Source organism: Choloepus didactylus, chromosome 1 (assembly GCF_015220235.1).
Source record: "Choloepus didactylus isolate mChoDid1 chromosome 1, mChoDid1.pri, whole genome shotgun sequence".
NCBI lineage: Eukaryota > Metazoa > Chordata > Mammalia > Pilosa > Megalonychidae > Choloepus > Choloepus didactylus.
The window spans coordinates 106515048-106528450 of NC_051307.1; the positions used below are offsets into that span (position 1 = coordinate 106515048).

Below are 13403 nucleotides of genomic sequence, written 5' to 3' on the forward strand. Positions count from 1 at the left end.
TCACTTGCTGCATGTATCTCCTCGGCTCCTGTGCTTGCTTCATTGTCCCATGGGACCTCACTTACTTAAAACACAAGTTCAAAGACAAAATTAAGACTTCAAGGCTGTGCAGCAGAGCATTAAACCAAGTGCACAGCCCCTTTGTGACTGCACAGGTCACATGCCCCTGAAGCCAGCCTGACTAGTGTTGTTTTGACATCCTGATGACCAGTTTCTGTTTTTGTCAGTCTTCTCGTGGCTTTCTGTTCTGGGTTATGAGACCTCCTTGTCTGTAATCTTATAGGACCCAGAATTTCGCTGTCTTCAAGAATTCCAGGATTTTGGAAAGTGACAAATAACAGCTGTTTGTAGGACAAGGTGCCACTCACTATTGATACAATTCATTCTTTCTTCACATGTTTGTCATACAGATTAGCCTGTGAATCCCAGATGGGAAAAAAAATGAAGCTGAGTCTAAAAGGTCAGGCCCTTGGGATTGTAGAATGTAATAAAAGTCAAAATTTGTAACCAATAGCTTCAAATTGGGCTTCTGCTGGCAGTAAAGCATTCTCCATATAGCACTGTTAGGTTTATAAAATTATCAGTGCACTGGTCAAATGTTTCCAAGCCAGAGAAGTTATCTCTGAGAGGATTTTGTAGACTATTGGAATATTTTGCCCCTGTGCTTTGACAGAACATTTCCTAAGAAAGAAAATACCCAGAGAATCTCTTGTTGCAACAATCCTTAGAATCCCTTGAGTGAGTGGAGGGTGCAAAGCCTGGTGTTAAGTTTTGGTCAGGCAGACTGAAGTTCACATCCTGGCTCTAACCCTTAGTAGGTTTGTGACTTTGGACAAGTCACCTTTGGTTTTAAGCTTGGTTTCCTCACCTGTGAAGAGCCAGTGATAACAGTATTAGCTCAACAGATTGCACTTAAGAAAATGGGTTCATTTGATGTTTGACAAACAGTAGGCATTCAATCAATTTTAACTATGATGATTATTAGTATAAAACTGACAAAAATACTGCAAATGATTCTGCTTGTGAGATCAGAAGGTGAGCAAAGCTGATAGGCAGTTCTGGTTCTGTTGGAAACTCAGCAGACAGAAATTAAATACAAAGGATGAGATTGGGAGTTGTATCTCATTCATTTCAGTATCTTCTCAGCACAATGCCTAGCACATAGTAGGTGCTTGTTGACGAATGAATAGGTAAGTATTCTTCACCTTGTAGACATGTATCCTCCTAAATTTGCAAAACCAACAAACAAAACAAGAGTTTTTTTTTTTCTTTTTCTCCCCAACCCATTAAAAATTGTTTGGGCATATGTAGTTTTGTGTTTATGTGAGGATCCCCTTTGCTTTCTGACAATTAAAAAAAAAAGATGGTTAAAAACAACCAAACAAAATCTGTTATTATGTTTATTTTTAATAGCTGATGAACATAACTGATAATTTTCCATATCTGAACAGAGGCTTGACCTGTGAGTCCTGGCACCATGGCAGGTAGCTTGAGCCTCTGCTGAAATCTGGCTGCAGTCTAGGGCTGGACAAGAAACTGGAGCCTGCTGTGGTTGCTCACCTGGGCTCTGGGGTCATAGCTTTAACTCAGAGCACCCTGGGTAGAGAACCTGTCCCTAATATGGGAGCAGCATCAGAGAATAACAGGTATCTGCTCATGGACAAGCTCAGCTGTGTTCCAGCAGGTGGTGGTGATACCCAGGGAGTCAGGAAAGCCACACATTATTTAGAGTCAGGGGAAGTCTGTTTGCCTAAAATAAATAAATAAATACACACACACACACACACACACACACACACACACACACACACAGTTTTCTTCTTATTCCTGGAGCATAAAAAGAATTTCTGTGTTGGGAAAAAGGCAATTTTTTAAAACATTTTATTTTGAAATACTCCCAAACTTACAGGATTGTTGCAAAAATAATACAAACTCCATACAGAGGACGCCAGCATACCCCTATAACCATAGATACCCAGATCCAACAATTTTAACATTTTGCTGCCTTTGCCTTATCATTCTATCTGTCCATTTATATATAATGCATTTTCTGAATACTTGAGTGTAAGTTGTATACATCTTGCTTCTTGAATACTTAATCCTGCCATGCACATTCCTACAAACAAGAATATTTACTTTTATAACCAACTTAAGTGCAATTATCAAGTTCAAGAAATTTAACATTGATATAAAGCTTACAGTGTATATTAGAATTTTTTCATATGTCCCAATAATGTCCCTTTGAGCCTTTTCTCCTTGCTTGCTAGATCCCATCCAGGATCATGCATTGCATTTAATTGCATTATCTCTATAGTTGCTCTATACAACATAAACTTTCCCATCTCAGCCACTCCCAAGCATACCGTGGGATGAATTACATTCACAATATTGTGGTAGCCTCACCTCATTCCATTACTAAACCTTTCCCATCTCCCCAAACAGAAACTCTACACCCATTATGTATTAACTTCCTGTTCTTCTTGCCTCCTGCTCCGGACAACCTGTACTCTAATTTCTGTCTCTATCAGCTTGCACATTCCCTGATGTTTTCTTTGCAGTTTCCATGGGGCTTAAGTTTAACATCCTGCATCTATAACCATCTCGTTTGCTTTGATACCAACTTGACTTCAGTACTGTACTAGCACTATGTTCCTATACTCCTCCATCCTCCCACCTTAATGTAGTTCTTCTCAGAAATTACACATTTTTACATTATGAGTCTCAAATCACTGATTAGATTTTATGCATTTGCCTTTTATATCCTGTAGGAGTAAAGTAAAAAGTAAAAGTAAAACGTGGAGTTACAATTCAAAAATACCACAGTACTGGCATTTGTATTTACCTGTGTCATTACCCTCACTGGAGATCTTTACTTCTTCATGCTGCTTTGATCTATTGTCTGTTGTCCTTTCAACCTGCAGAACTCTCTTTGGCATCTCTTGTAGGGCTGGTCTAGTGGTGATGAAGTCCCTCAGCTTTTGTTAACTGGGGATATCTTAATGTCTCCCTCATTTTTAATGACAGTTTTGCTGGATATAGAATTCTTGGTTGGCAGTTTTTTGCTTGCAGAACTTGAAATATGTCATCTGACTACATTTTTGCCTCATGGTTTCTGGTAAGAAATTGACACTTAATCATATTTAGGCTCCTTTGTGTGTGCCACGTTGCTTCTCTTTTGTGGGTTTCAGAACTCTCTTTGACATTCGACAGTTTGATTACAATATTTGAATAGTCTCTTTTCCCCTTTCTCTCTTTCTTCTCCTTCTGAGATTCCCACAGTGTGTTTATTGGCATGCTTGATGATGTCCCACATTTTCCCCAGGCTCTGTTTGCTTTTCTTCTTTCTTCTTTATGTGCCTCAGATTGAATGATATAAAATGTCTTATCTTCAAATTCTCTGGTTCTTTCTTCTGCCAGCTCGAGTCTGCTATTTGAACCCCTTTTGAGTTCAGGGAGAGGATGATAGAGCTACAGAAACCAACAGCGGGTTCCTCTGCCTAGATTGTTTTCCTTCACTGTCCCTTCTGCACATCCTTCAGAATCCAACTTAGCTGTCAGTACCTCCCTCAAGCTTATCCCAGTTCTCTCTTCTGTGTTGCTTTTGCACTTTACACATGCTTCTCATGGGGCACTTCTACAATGCTCTGTAATTATTGGTGTTTATTTTCTGCCTTAGATTATGAGCCCTGTGAGGGTATGGTCTGCGTCCAATTCATCTTTGTGGTCTAGCCCCCAGTATATTGCTTGGAAAGTAATAAACACTCAACTAATGTCTTTTAGAAGACTAAAGATTCTGTTGAAACTTAACTACCACAAGGCGACACCAGCATTGGTGCCAAGTGGGGATGTTTTGTGTTAGTAAAACTGAATATATTTTAGATTTTCTTATGTTTTCATTTCTGATTTCTAAAAGTAATCCATTCACTTGGGAATGGTGTGGTGAAGCTCTCTTATACATTGGTGATGAGGGTATAAATTGACACACCCTTTCTGGGAAACTGTTTGGAAATTTGAGGCTTGAATATGGGTATAATCTTTAACCTAGTAATTCTATTTCTAAGAAGCCATTCTAAAAAAAGTAAGAAATCACCCCAATGTTATAATATAAAACATAAAGAGACGGCAGCAACAGCTTTCTGATTTTATGTGATCCAAACTGACCTGTGAGTTCCTAAGAATTTGGGATGATAATTATAACGTCTTATGTTATCCCCCATCATCCAGCCCACTGTCTTGTCATGTACTAGAGGTTCAGTAAATATTTTTATAAATGAATAAATGAATAATTCCTTAGACTTGAAACAAAAAGCACCAAATACATGGAGTAATGTAAACATTACTCTTAACACCCTCATGCAGATTTTCTACTGGTATTATTTGACCTTCTTGCTTCCAGTCTTAATTTTCATTGTTTGTAATTTAAAAATTATGCAAGTAATATATGCACACATTCTCCATGCACAGTAATTTATAATCTGCAACATGATTTTATATTTAACGTTCTCTTTTGATCAAGTCAGAAAAGGTATTGCCTCCTTTTAATGGACGGGAAGCTAAGGTTGGGAGAAGAGCCAGGACTAGAACTCCCACTGCCGACTCTGGACAAGTATTATTTTCACTACAGGAGTCTTTGGAGAACTCTTAGGAAACAACGAGTACCTAGAATGTTTATTAAAGGAGGGTGTGCATCAGTTCCAGAAAGATGTTGACAGATTAGAAGGAATTTAAAGAGGAGCCAACACTGCTGGAAGGAAGGACATAGGAGAGATGAAAGGAGCTAAATATGTATAGCTTGGCCAAGGGATGATTAAAGGGGATATGATAACAGTCCCTAAGAATGTGAATGATATAAACAACATGGAAAGAGAAGATGTATTTAGAATCGGTCAAAGCAGTATAGAAAACGAAATAGAAATTAATACTAAACATCAAGAAAAGCTTATTTCGTGGTGAGATTTGTCAGCTTGTAAATTGGAGTCCCAACAAAGTATCGCAAGACCTATATAGGAAGGCATTTAGAACTGAGCTATTCTGCCGATTTGGGGAGGTTTCTATTTCTAATTTTGATGGCTGAGATCATGTCTCTTCCTAGCATGGATTTGCCACCCAGTTCCAATTGCGCAGTTTTGCATATCAGGGTCAGAAGGAAGAGTCTTGTTACAATCTGCTAGAAACCAAACTTGGGCATGTCCCCAACATCATGCAGTCAAATTTGCCAAGACTGTCCATGTAGCCTAAACCCAAACCCTAAGATGATTAACGTGCCATAAGAAGGTGACTAATTCCCCCCTGCTTGGTGCCCCCTGGTGGGATTTTCAGGATGTGGGTGAGATGCAGAGGTGCCACATTGGGTAAGCAAGTGGGCTCGTTCCTGAGGGCACCTAGAAAGAAATGCAGTAAAGTATGCCATTCCTTGGATATAGAATGATCTTGCTCATATTGTATGTATGAAGTCATGTCCCCCGGTGGGGACATCATATAAAAGCTAATATCAAAAGCTGTAAAAGGTGTTCACCTTTCATTGGGATATAGCCATGGAATTATCTCTACCCCCATTGGAGTCAGGAGATAGACATGTCCTTCAAATTAAATGAGAATTTACAGGGCAGTCTTAAAAGGAGGGAGTGTGATGTTTGGAATGAGAAGGGACAAAGGTTTGTTGGGGCCCTTGAAAGGAGCTGGAGCACATTCAGACCCTGTGAAGGAATGGTCCACGCTACCTCTGAGTGCACATGACTTCATGTGAATCTACTAGACCCAGTTCCACCTTAGACCTAGAGGTGCCAAAGCTGCTTCTCCCAGGTGCAGGAGCAGCCAGCCTTAATGATCTATGAATTTGATCTGGCAAACTGAACAGGACCAATAAACTTAGACTGAGGGTCCTTATGGCACCTGTGATACTACCATTAAGAAAAAGTTCTGAGAGGGAGGGCGGATTCTTTCAGATCAGCCTTGCTGGAGTGACGTAGCATTCTACAGGTCAGATCTGAGCTAGGACTTGAGTTAACAAAGTGTATGTATATAGCTTGTAAACTAATCTTTTTCCCCTGATTTTGCAGTTTTCTCCCTTTAGTGTTGCTATTCCCACCCCCACCCCCATTTATTCACTCATTCAGCAAACTTAATGAGCCATTCCTGGTTCACTTACAAGGCCAAGATGGTAGATGGTAAGGATATAAATTAAGGCTGTGGTGGTAGGAATGGAGAATAGGTGGACTTTTAGAGAGGATTAGGAGGTATGGATATGGGGTTTGGGGACCCCCAGAGCTGTGACTACAACCTGGGTCTTCAGGTTTCTAGGGCAGTGAACGTGTATAAAGCATATTACCTCCTCCCAGAGGAACTCTGCAGTTTAGGTTTTCTTTCCTAAGTTAGGACTTGGCATCAAGTTAACCACAGATATGACAAATAAAGCAAAGATATGAGAACTATATATTCCTTAACAACTTATAGTAATATATATATATATATTTATGCTCTAAATCCTTTAAGATAGATATAATTAGCTGTGCACATAGATTAAGGGACTTAGATATATTTTCAAGTGTACATATTGTCAGAAAATGCAGTTCTGTTGTGACATAAAGCACACGCAAATAATGTTTTCTTAATAAGCATTATAATTAATCATTTTGTCTCCCCTTTTAGAATAAGGGCTGCCTTTTATTTATTAGGAGCTTAATAATTGTTCTTTACATGTAATACCTCTTATCTTCACTATTAGACTGTGAGATAGGTGCTGTTCTTATCTCCACTCTGCAGAGAGGGAGACTGAGACATACAAGACATTGAGTAATTCGTGAAGGTCACATGGTAAGTGGCAAAGCCTGCATTTAAGCTCAGGTAGTCTGGCTGCCAAGTTCAAATCCTTGACCACTTAGGATATACTGTCTTTCACAAGAGAAGGCCTTTGGGGTTATGTTTTAGCCTGACTCTTCTAAGATGTGTCCAGAGAAATTTGAGCTTACAGTTAATTTCCCTGTCCTAAGCAATACTTAAAATGATCCTAGGCCATGTTAATGCTGCCTTGGACTACTACAGACAGGTATCAGTGCACTTCTCACTGCATTGGAAACCCATAAAAATAATTGCTAGGTGTTATACATACTCCCCCCCCCCCCCCACACACACACATACAAAAGAGCTTTAACATTGCAAAAGTGAGCAAAGTTTCCTAATCTACCTGCTTGGTTTGTGATTCTTTGCTCAGAAAAAGTAGAATGGATAGATAGAGGCCCTGAGTGAGTGAGGTATGGGTTTTGATGATGCATGTACAGGAAAATAATAAAAATGTATACAGGATTTGGGAATCAGAAGACATTATTAGTTCAAGTTTGGGCTGTAACATTCTCTCTTTGACTTTGGGCAGGTCACTTGACCTCTGAGTGTGTGTTTCCTTATCTTTAAAATGAGGTTGATACTTTCTGCCCTACCCACCTGTTCCAATTTGCTAAGGTTGCCGTTATGCAAAACACCAGAAATGGATTGGCTTTTATAAAGTGGGTTTATTTGGTTACACAGTTATAGTCTTAAGGCCATAAGGTGTCCAAGGTAAGGCATCACTGAAGGATGGCCACTGGCGTCTGGAAAACCTCTGTTAGCTCGGAAGGCACGTGGCTTGCACCTGCATGCTCCCAGGTTGCATTTCAGAATGGCGTTCTCCAAATGTTGCTCTTGGGACATTTTGTCCTCTTAGCTGCAGCTCTTCCAAAATGTCACTCTCAGTTGCTCTGACGTACTTCTATCTGTGAATTCCTTTATATCACTCCAGTGATCCAATTAACACCCACTCTGAATGGGCGGGGTAGCACCTCCATGGAAATTATCCAGTCAAAGGTCTTGCCCATAGTTGATTGAGTCACATCTCCATGGAAACACCCTAATCAAAAAGATTAATCAATCTGCCCCCACAAGATTGCATCAAAGATAATGGCATTTTGGGGGCCATAATACATCCAAACCAGCATACCACCCTCACACACAGCTATTGTTGGAATTAAATGAGATACTGTATGTGGAAGGGATTTAAAGTCCTTCACTGTGCAGATGCTCATTGCTCTTGTGATATAGCAAGGGTCAGGGAGTGAGGTGCTGGAGCAGAGATGGCAGCTGCCTGGAGGAACTGAAGAAGAGTTTCCCTTGGTTCCAGTATTAATAAGGGAATGTATCCCCTCTTACGGTGAAGTAAGGGGGGAAAGGGTGTCTCCTGAAAAAATACTTGAATGTTGTTATTGTGGTTTTTTAAAATTGTCACCAGAAATCTTTCCCCAGTAATGAATGTACACACTCTTTCTAAACAAATCTTTAAATTGCAATGTGAATGAATTGTTTAGTCCTTACTGACTTTTGCTTGCAGTGAGAGATATTCCATTTTGTTATCCAGTCAGAATACTGTAAATGTTTTATGCTTTCCTCTATTCTTTCCTATGCTGTCCATACAGAACGTGGCTAGGCTTTTTGTTTTCCTAGACTAGTATATTTATTTTGCCTTTCTTTATGCTTTTTGCATTTTTTGGGCTCTGATTTAATATCTTTCAATTTTTAATTCACAGAGTTCTCTTTTTCTGCCTGTACTGACAAAGGGCCTCAGGTACCCTGGATATATGAGATGCCCAGTAAATGATATTGAGTAGATGCTGATTATCTTCTTACCCATGCCTCAGTTTCTTTACCCCTTTTAACCTTTGGGCATCCCCTTTCCTTGCCATCAGATTTCCTGAAACATACAGAAATTAAGTAAGAAAGTGTGGCGCTTCGGTCAATTAACATGGTTTTTCTCAAATTCCTCTCTAATGTAATGAGGGAGTGAGACTAGATGACTTCCAAGGTTCCTTTTTACTCTTTAGGGGGAAGGAAATGAGAAGGTCTTGTTCTCTGACAGATCTTAAGAAGGCTTTGGGAGGTCTTATGTACCTCAGCTTTATTGTGTCCTCCCCAGTTTCCAGGTGAATAGAGTGAGAAGCATTAGAACTTGGCAGAGTAGAAGGAAGGGCATGAAAGCAAGGGAAGAGACTGATGAACAGGAGGATAAGACAAGGCTGTGTGTGATGGGCAGGATTAACCAGGCAGTAGCAGCATTCCAGAAAGAAGCTGTACATCCTGAGGTATGTGGACATCTTGCATAATTTATACACATTGTATCATTTGTGATCCTCATGGGGGATTATCTGACTCAACATCCTTTATCCCAATACATTGCTCACATTAAATTTGAGAAAAAGAGATCTTTTTTTTCTAATCAAGCTAAAAAGTCCCTGATCATGTAGTTTAGGCTATCTATAGCCACAGACTTCTTATTTGGCTTCATAGACTCTTCATTTTACTGAAAATTTCTTCTTCAAATCTGGCTGTCTAAAACTAGAAAATAACCTTTTGTTTGTTTGTTTGTTTTAGAAAGCTTGAGATACAGGTATGAGAGAGGAGGATCTTGTCTTCCTTTTGGGAGTTGGGGACTTACCTTGGAGCATCCTGCAGCCCCAGGTTTGGGTCTCATTGTTAAAATTTCAGGATCATGTGAATCTCACAAGAGACGTGAAAGTGAATCAGAATGTCAGTTGAGAGATGAGACATAGCTTCAGTGGTGACAGCCACTCTCGCCAGGCCTATACATGAGACCGCTGCAGCCAGCCAACTCTACTCCTCCATTACCAGGTGCAACTGAAAGGTCATGGAGAAAAATGCAGACAGGTTGGAGGACTTGCAACAGGACCCAGTGGGAGTTGGAGAAATATAACAGAGAAGGACGTTGCAGCCCATATCAAGAAAGAGTTTGACAAGAAGTACAACCACACCTGGAACGGTGTTGTGGGGAGAATCTTTGGTAGTTATGAGACATATGAAGCCAGGCGTTTCTTTTACCTCTACCTGGGCCAAATGACCATTCTTCTGATCAAATCTGATTAAAGCATGGACCATGCCACACACCCAGTGATCCATTCAAAAACAAGGACTGGTGCCCAGACTACAAATACAGAGACTGAAATCCTCAGCCTTGTTAAGGAACACCTTGATCTCTGAAACTTTATTGTGTTGTTTTGTACAAGGCATTCTCTGTAATAGTTTGTTGTGGCTATGAAACAATTAACGAAAACAGCTTACATTTGTATTTATTTTCTGTTCTGTATTTCTCCCTGCCCTAAGTTTTTTTTTTCTTTCCAAATCTGTTCCTTTCAAACAAAATAATAAATCTATCGGAGACGTGTTTTAAAAATGCAAGTTGAACAACATAATGAGAAATGCCAAAAAATGACAATATTCTTCTTTGCTTATCAGCATAGTCTTCCTTTGGAGAAACCAGATTGCTATTAGAAGATTGCTTTGTGGGCATTGGGAAGTTAATTTGTTTAATTAATTCAACAGATCCTTATCGAGTGCCACTCTCTGTGCCAGCTACTGAGCAAAGAGCTGGAGGAGAGTGAGCACCTATTGAGACAGAGATCTTGAACAAGAAGAGCTTCCTAGTAAGACATTAGGGAGAACAAGTGCACAAGAGTAGAGGTTGAGTACACTCTGGAAACTACAAGGAGTTGGATTATCTTTAATGTTTACTGTTATCAAGCCATAAAGCCTGATGAGAAATTGGGTCTTGAAAACTTTCTTGCTGAGAAGTCCATAAAATTCATGGTGGTTAGTCCTGGTACACTCTTAGCTAGCAAGTGATACAGCTGCACAGTCTGCTCTTTGGATTTCCCTTCTTCTAAATTCCATGCTGTGTAGCAGGGATTTTCAAACTTCTTGTCTCAGGACCCCTTTATACCATTACCAATTATTGAGGGCTCCAAAGAGCTTTTGTTCCTGTAGGGTCATGTCTGTGGATACTTACCAAATCTGAAGTATTTATTAATTCATTCAAAAATAACACTAATATATCAGTTACATGGTAACGTAACATTTTATTAAAAACACCTATATGTTCCAAAGCCAAATAAATTTAATTAGAAGAGTGGCATTTTGTTTTACCTTTTTGTTTTTATAAATCTCTTTACTATCTTAATAGAAAACACATATATTTGCACATCTATTTCTGCATTCAATCTGACACAATATATTATTTTGCCCAAAATATATGAAGAAAATTTGTACTCACCCAGATATGTAGTTGGAAAAAAGAAGAGTATTTCAGTAAGACTTTTCAAATAATTGTGGATATTCTTTGATACTAATCACCAAAACTTGACAACTGGTAGTTTCTTAAAAGTTAGTTGCCATATAGTATCTGAAACATGAGTGAACTTTTAGATTATGTTACATTAAAATCTTTTACTCACGTGGGATTTTGTAACATCATACATTAGCCATTTGGAAAATATTGGTTTGCTGGGTTATTAAGATCTTCCAAATGTTGACAGGTTGTATTATACAATATAAAAAATAACAAATCTGTTAATATCATGGCCATCTCATCAAAGTCTTTAAACACAGGGAAGCTGTAAGGTCATGGTAGTAAATACAAGTTTTCCAAAATTCTAAGTTTTGCTTGAAAGCTCAAATTTCATTGGCAACAAATAAGTAAGGTAGTAAAGAGATTCCTTGAAGTGACCATGTCACCTCGTTCATTTTCAGAAAATGTATATCAAACCCCAAATTCTGAATAGCCATAGCTGTCTGTCAGACATTCTTTCAAGTAAAAATAGTATGCTATGAAAAAAACAGTTCAAATCACAACTCAATCTCACAAGTCCTTTTCCTCAAGACATCTTCAGTATGTACGAGAAGTACTTTATGTGTATTATCCATTTTGTGACACAGAATATTTAAAAAGATTTGTTTTCCAGTTACCACTGGAGTCACCAACATTATTCAACATCGTACTGGAAGTTCTAGCCTAAGCAGTTAGGTAAGAAAAAGAAACAAAAGGCATCCAAATTTGAAAGGAAGAGTAAAACTATTTCTATTCATAGATGACATGACATTATAGACAACCTCAAAGAATCCACAAGAAAACTAGTAGAGCTAATAAAGAAATTCAGCAAAGTGCCAGACTACAGGATTAATACACAAAAATCATTTATGTTTCTATACACCAGCACTAAACAACTCAAAGTGGAAATCAAGAAAACAGTTTCTTTACAACAGCATCTAAAACAATAAAATATCTAGCAATAAATTTTAACTTAGGAGGTTAAAGATTTGTATACTGAAAATTACAAGACACTGCTGAAAGAAGTTAAAAAAGACCTAAGTAAATGGGAAGAAACCCCGCATCCATGGATTGAAAGACTCAATATTGTTATGATGCCAGTGCTACCCAAAGTGATCTATGGATTCAACATAATCCCTATCAAAATTCCAGCAGCCATTTTTGCAGAAATGGAAAAGCCGATCCTCAAATTCATGTGAAATTGCAAGGGATCCTGAATAGTGAAATCAATCATGAAAAAGAATGCAGTGGGAGGTCTCACACTTCCCAATTTCAAAACTTACTACAAAGGCACAGTAATAAAAATAGTGTGGTACTGGCATGAAGGTAGACATATAGACCATAGAATAAAATTGAGAGTTCAGAAATAAACCCACACATCTACAGCAAGTTGATTTTCAACAAGAAAACCAAGTCCACTCAATGGGGAAAGAATAGTCTTTTCAACAAATGGTGCTGGGAAAACTGGATATCAACATGTGAAAGAATGGAAGTAGACTCCTTCCTCATACCAAATATAAAAATGAACCTTAAATGGATCAACAACCTAAAGATAAGAGCCAAAACCATACAACTCCTAGAAGAAAACATTGGGGAATATCTTCAGGACCTTGTATTAAGTAATGGATTCTTACATGTGACACCAAAAGCATGAGCAACAGCAACAAAAATAGATAAATTGCACTTTATCAAAATTAAAAGGTTTTGTGCATCAAAGGATATTATCAAGAAAATGGAAAGATAACCTACAGAATGGGAGAAAATAGTTGCAAATCATTTATATGTTTATGATTCAATATCTAGAATATATAAAGAGTTCCTGTAACTCAACAATAAAAAGACAATCCAATTAAAAAAATGAGCAAAAGACTTAAATAGACATTTTTCCAAAGAAGATACACAAATGGCCAATAGACATAAGAAAAGATCAACCTCATTAGTCATCAGGGAAATGCATATCAAAACCATAATGAGAGACTACTTCATACTCTCTAGGATGGTATGCCGGTTTGAAACCATTTTGGACCCCAGAAGAGCCATGATCTTTTAATCCAGACTAGTTGGGTGGAGACTTTTGATTGAATGTTCTTATGGAGTTGTGACTCACCGAACTGTGGGTAAGACCTTTGATTAAATTATTTCCATGGAGATGTGACCCTGCCCATTCTGGGTGGATCTTAATTAGCTCACTGGAGTCCTTTAAGAGAGATCACAGAAACAAGGCACTCAGAGAAACTGAGAGAGACATTTCTGGAGAGAAGCT

General features: G+C 38.5%; 1 protein-coding gene and 1 pseudogene across 4 annotated transcripts in view; both read left to right on the top strand.

Moving 5' to 3' along the window:
* IGF2BP2 (insulin like growth factor 2 mRNA binding protein 2) overlaps nt 1-13403 on the top strand; it is a 236907-nt gene that overhangs the window by 111816 nt on the left and 111688 nt on the right. The gene's annotated exons all lie outside the window — the stretch shown is intronic.
* LOC119509855 lies at nt 1183-10141 on the top strand (annotated as a pseudogene).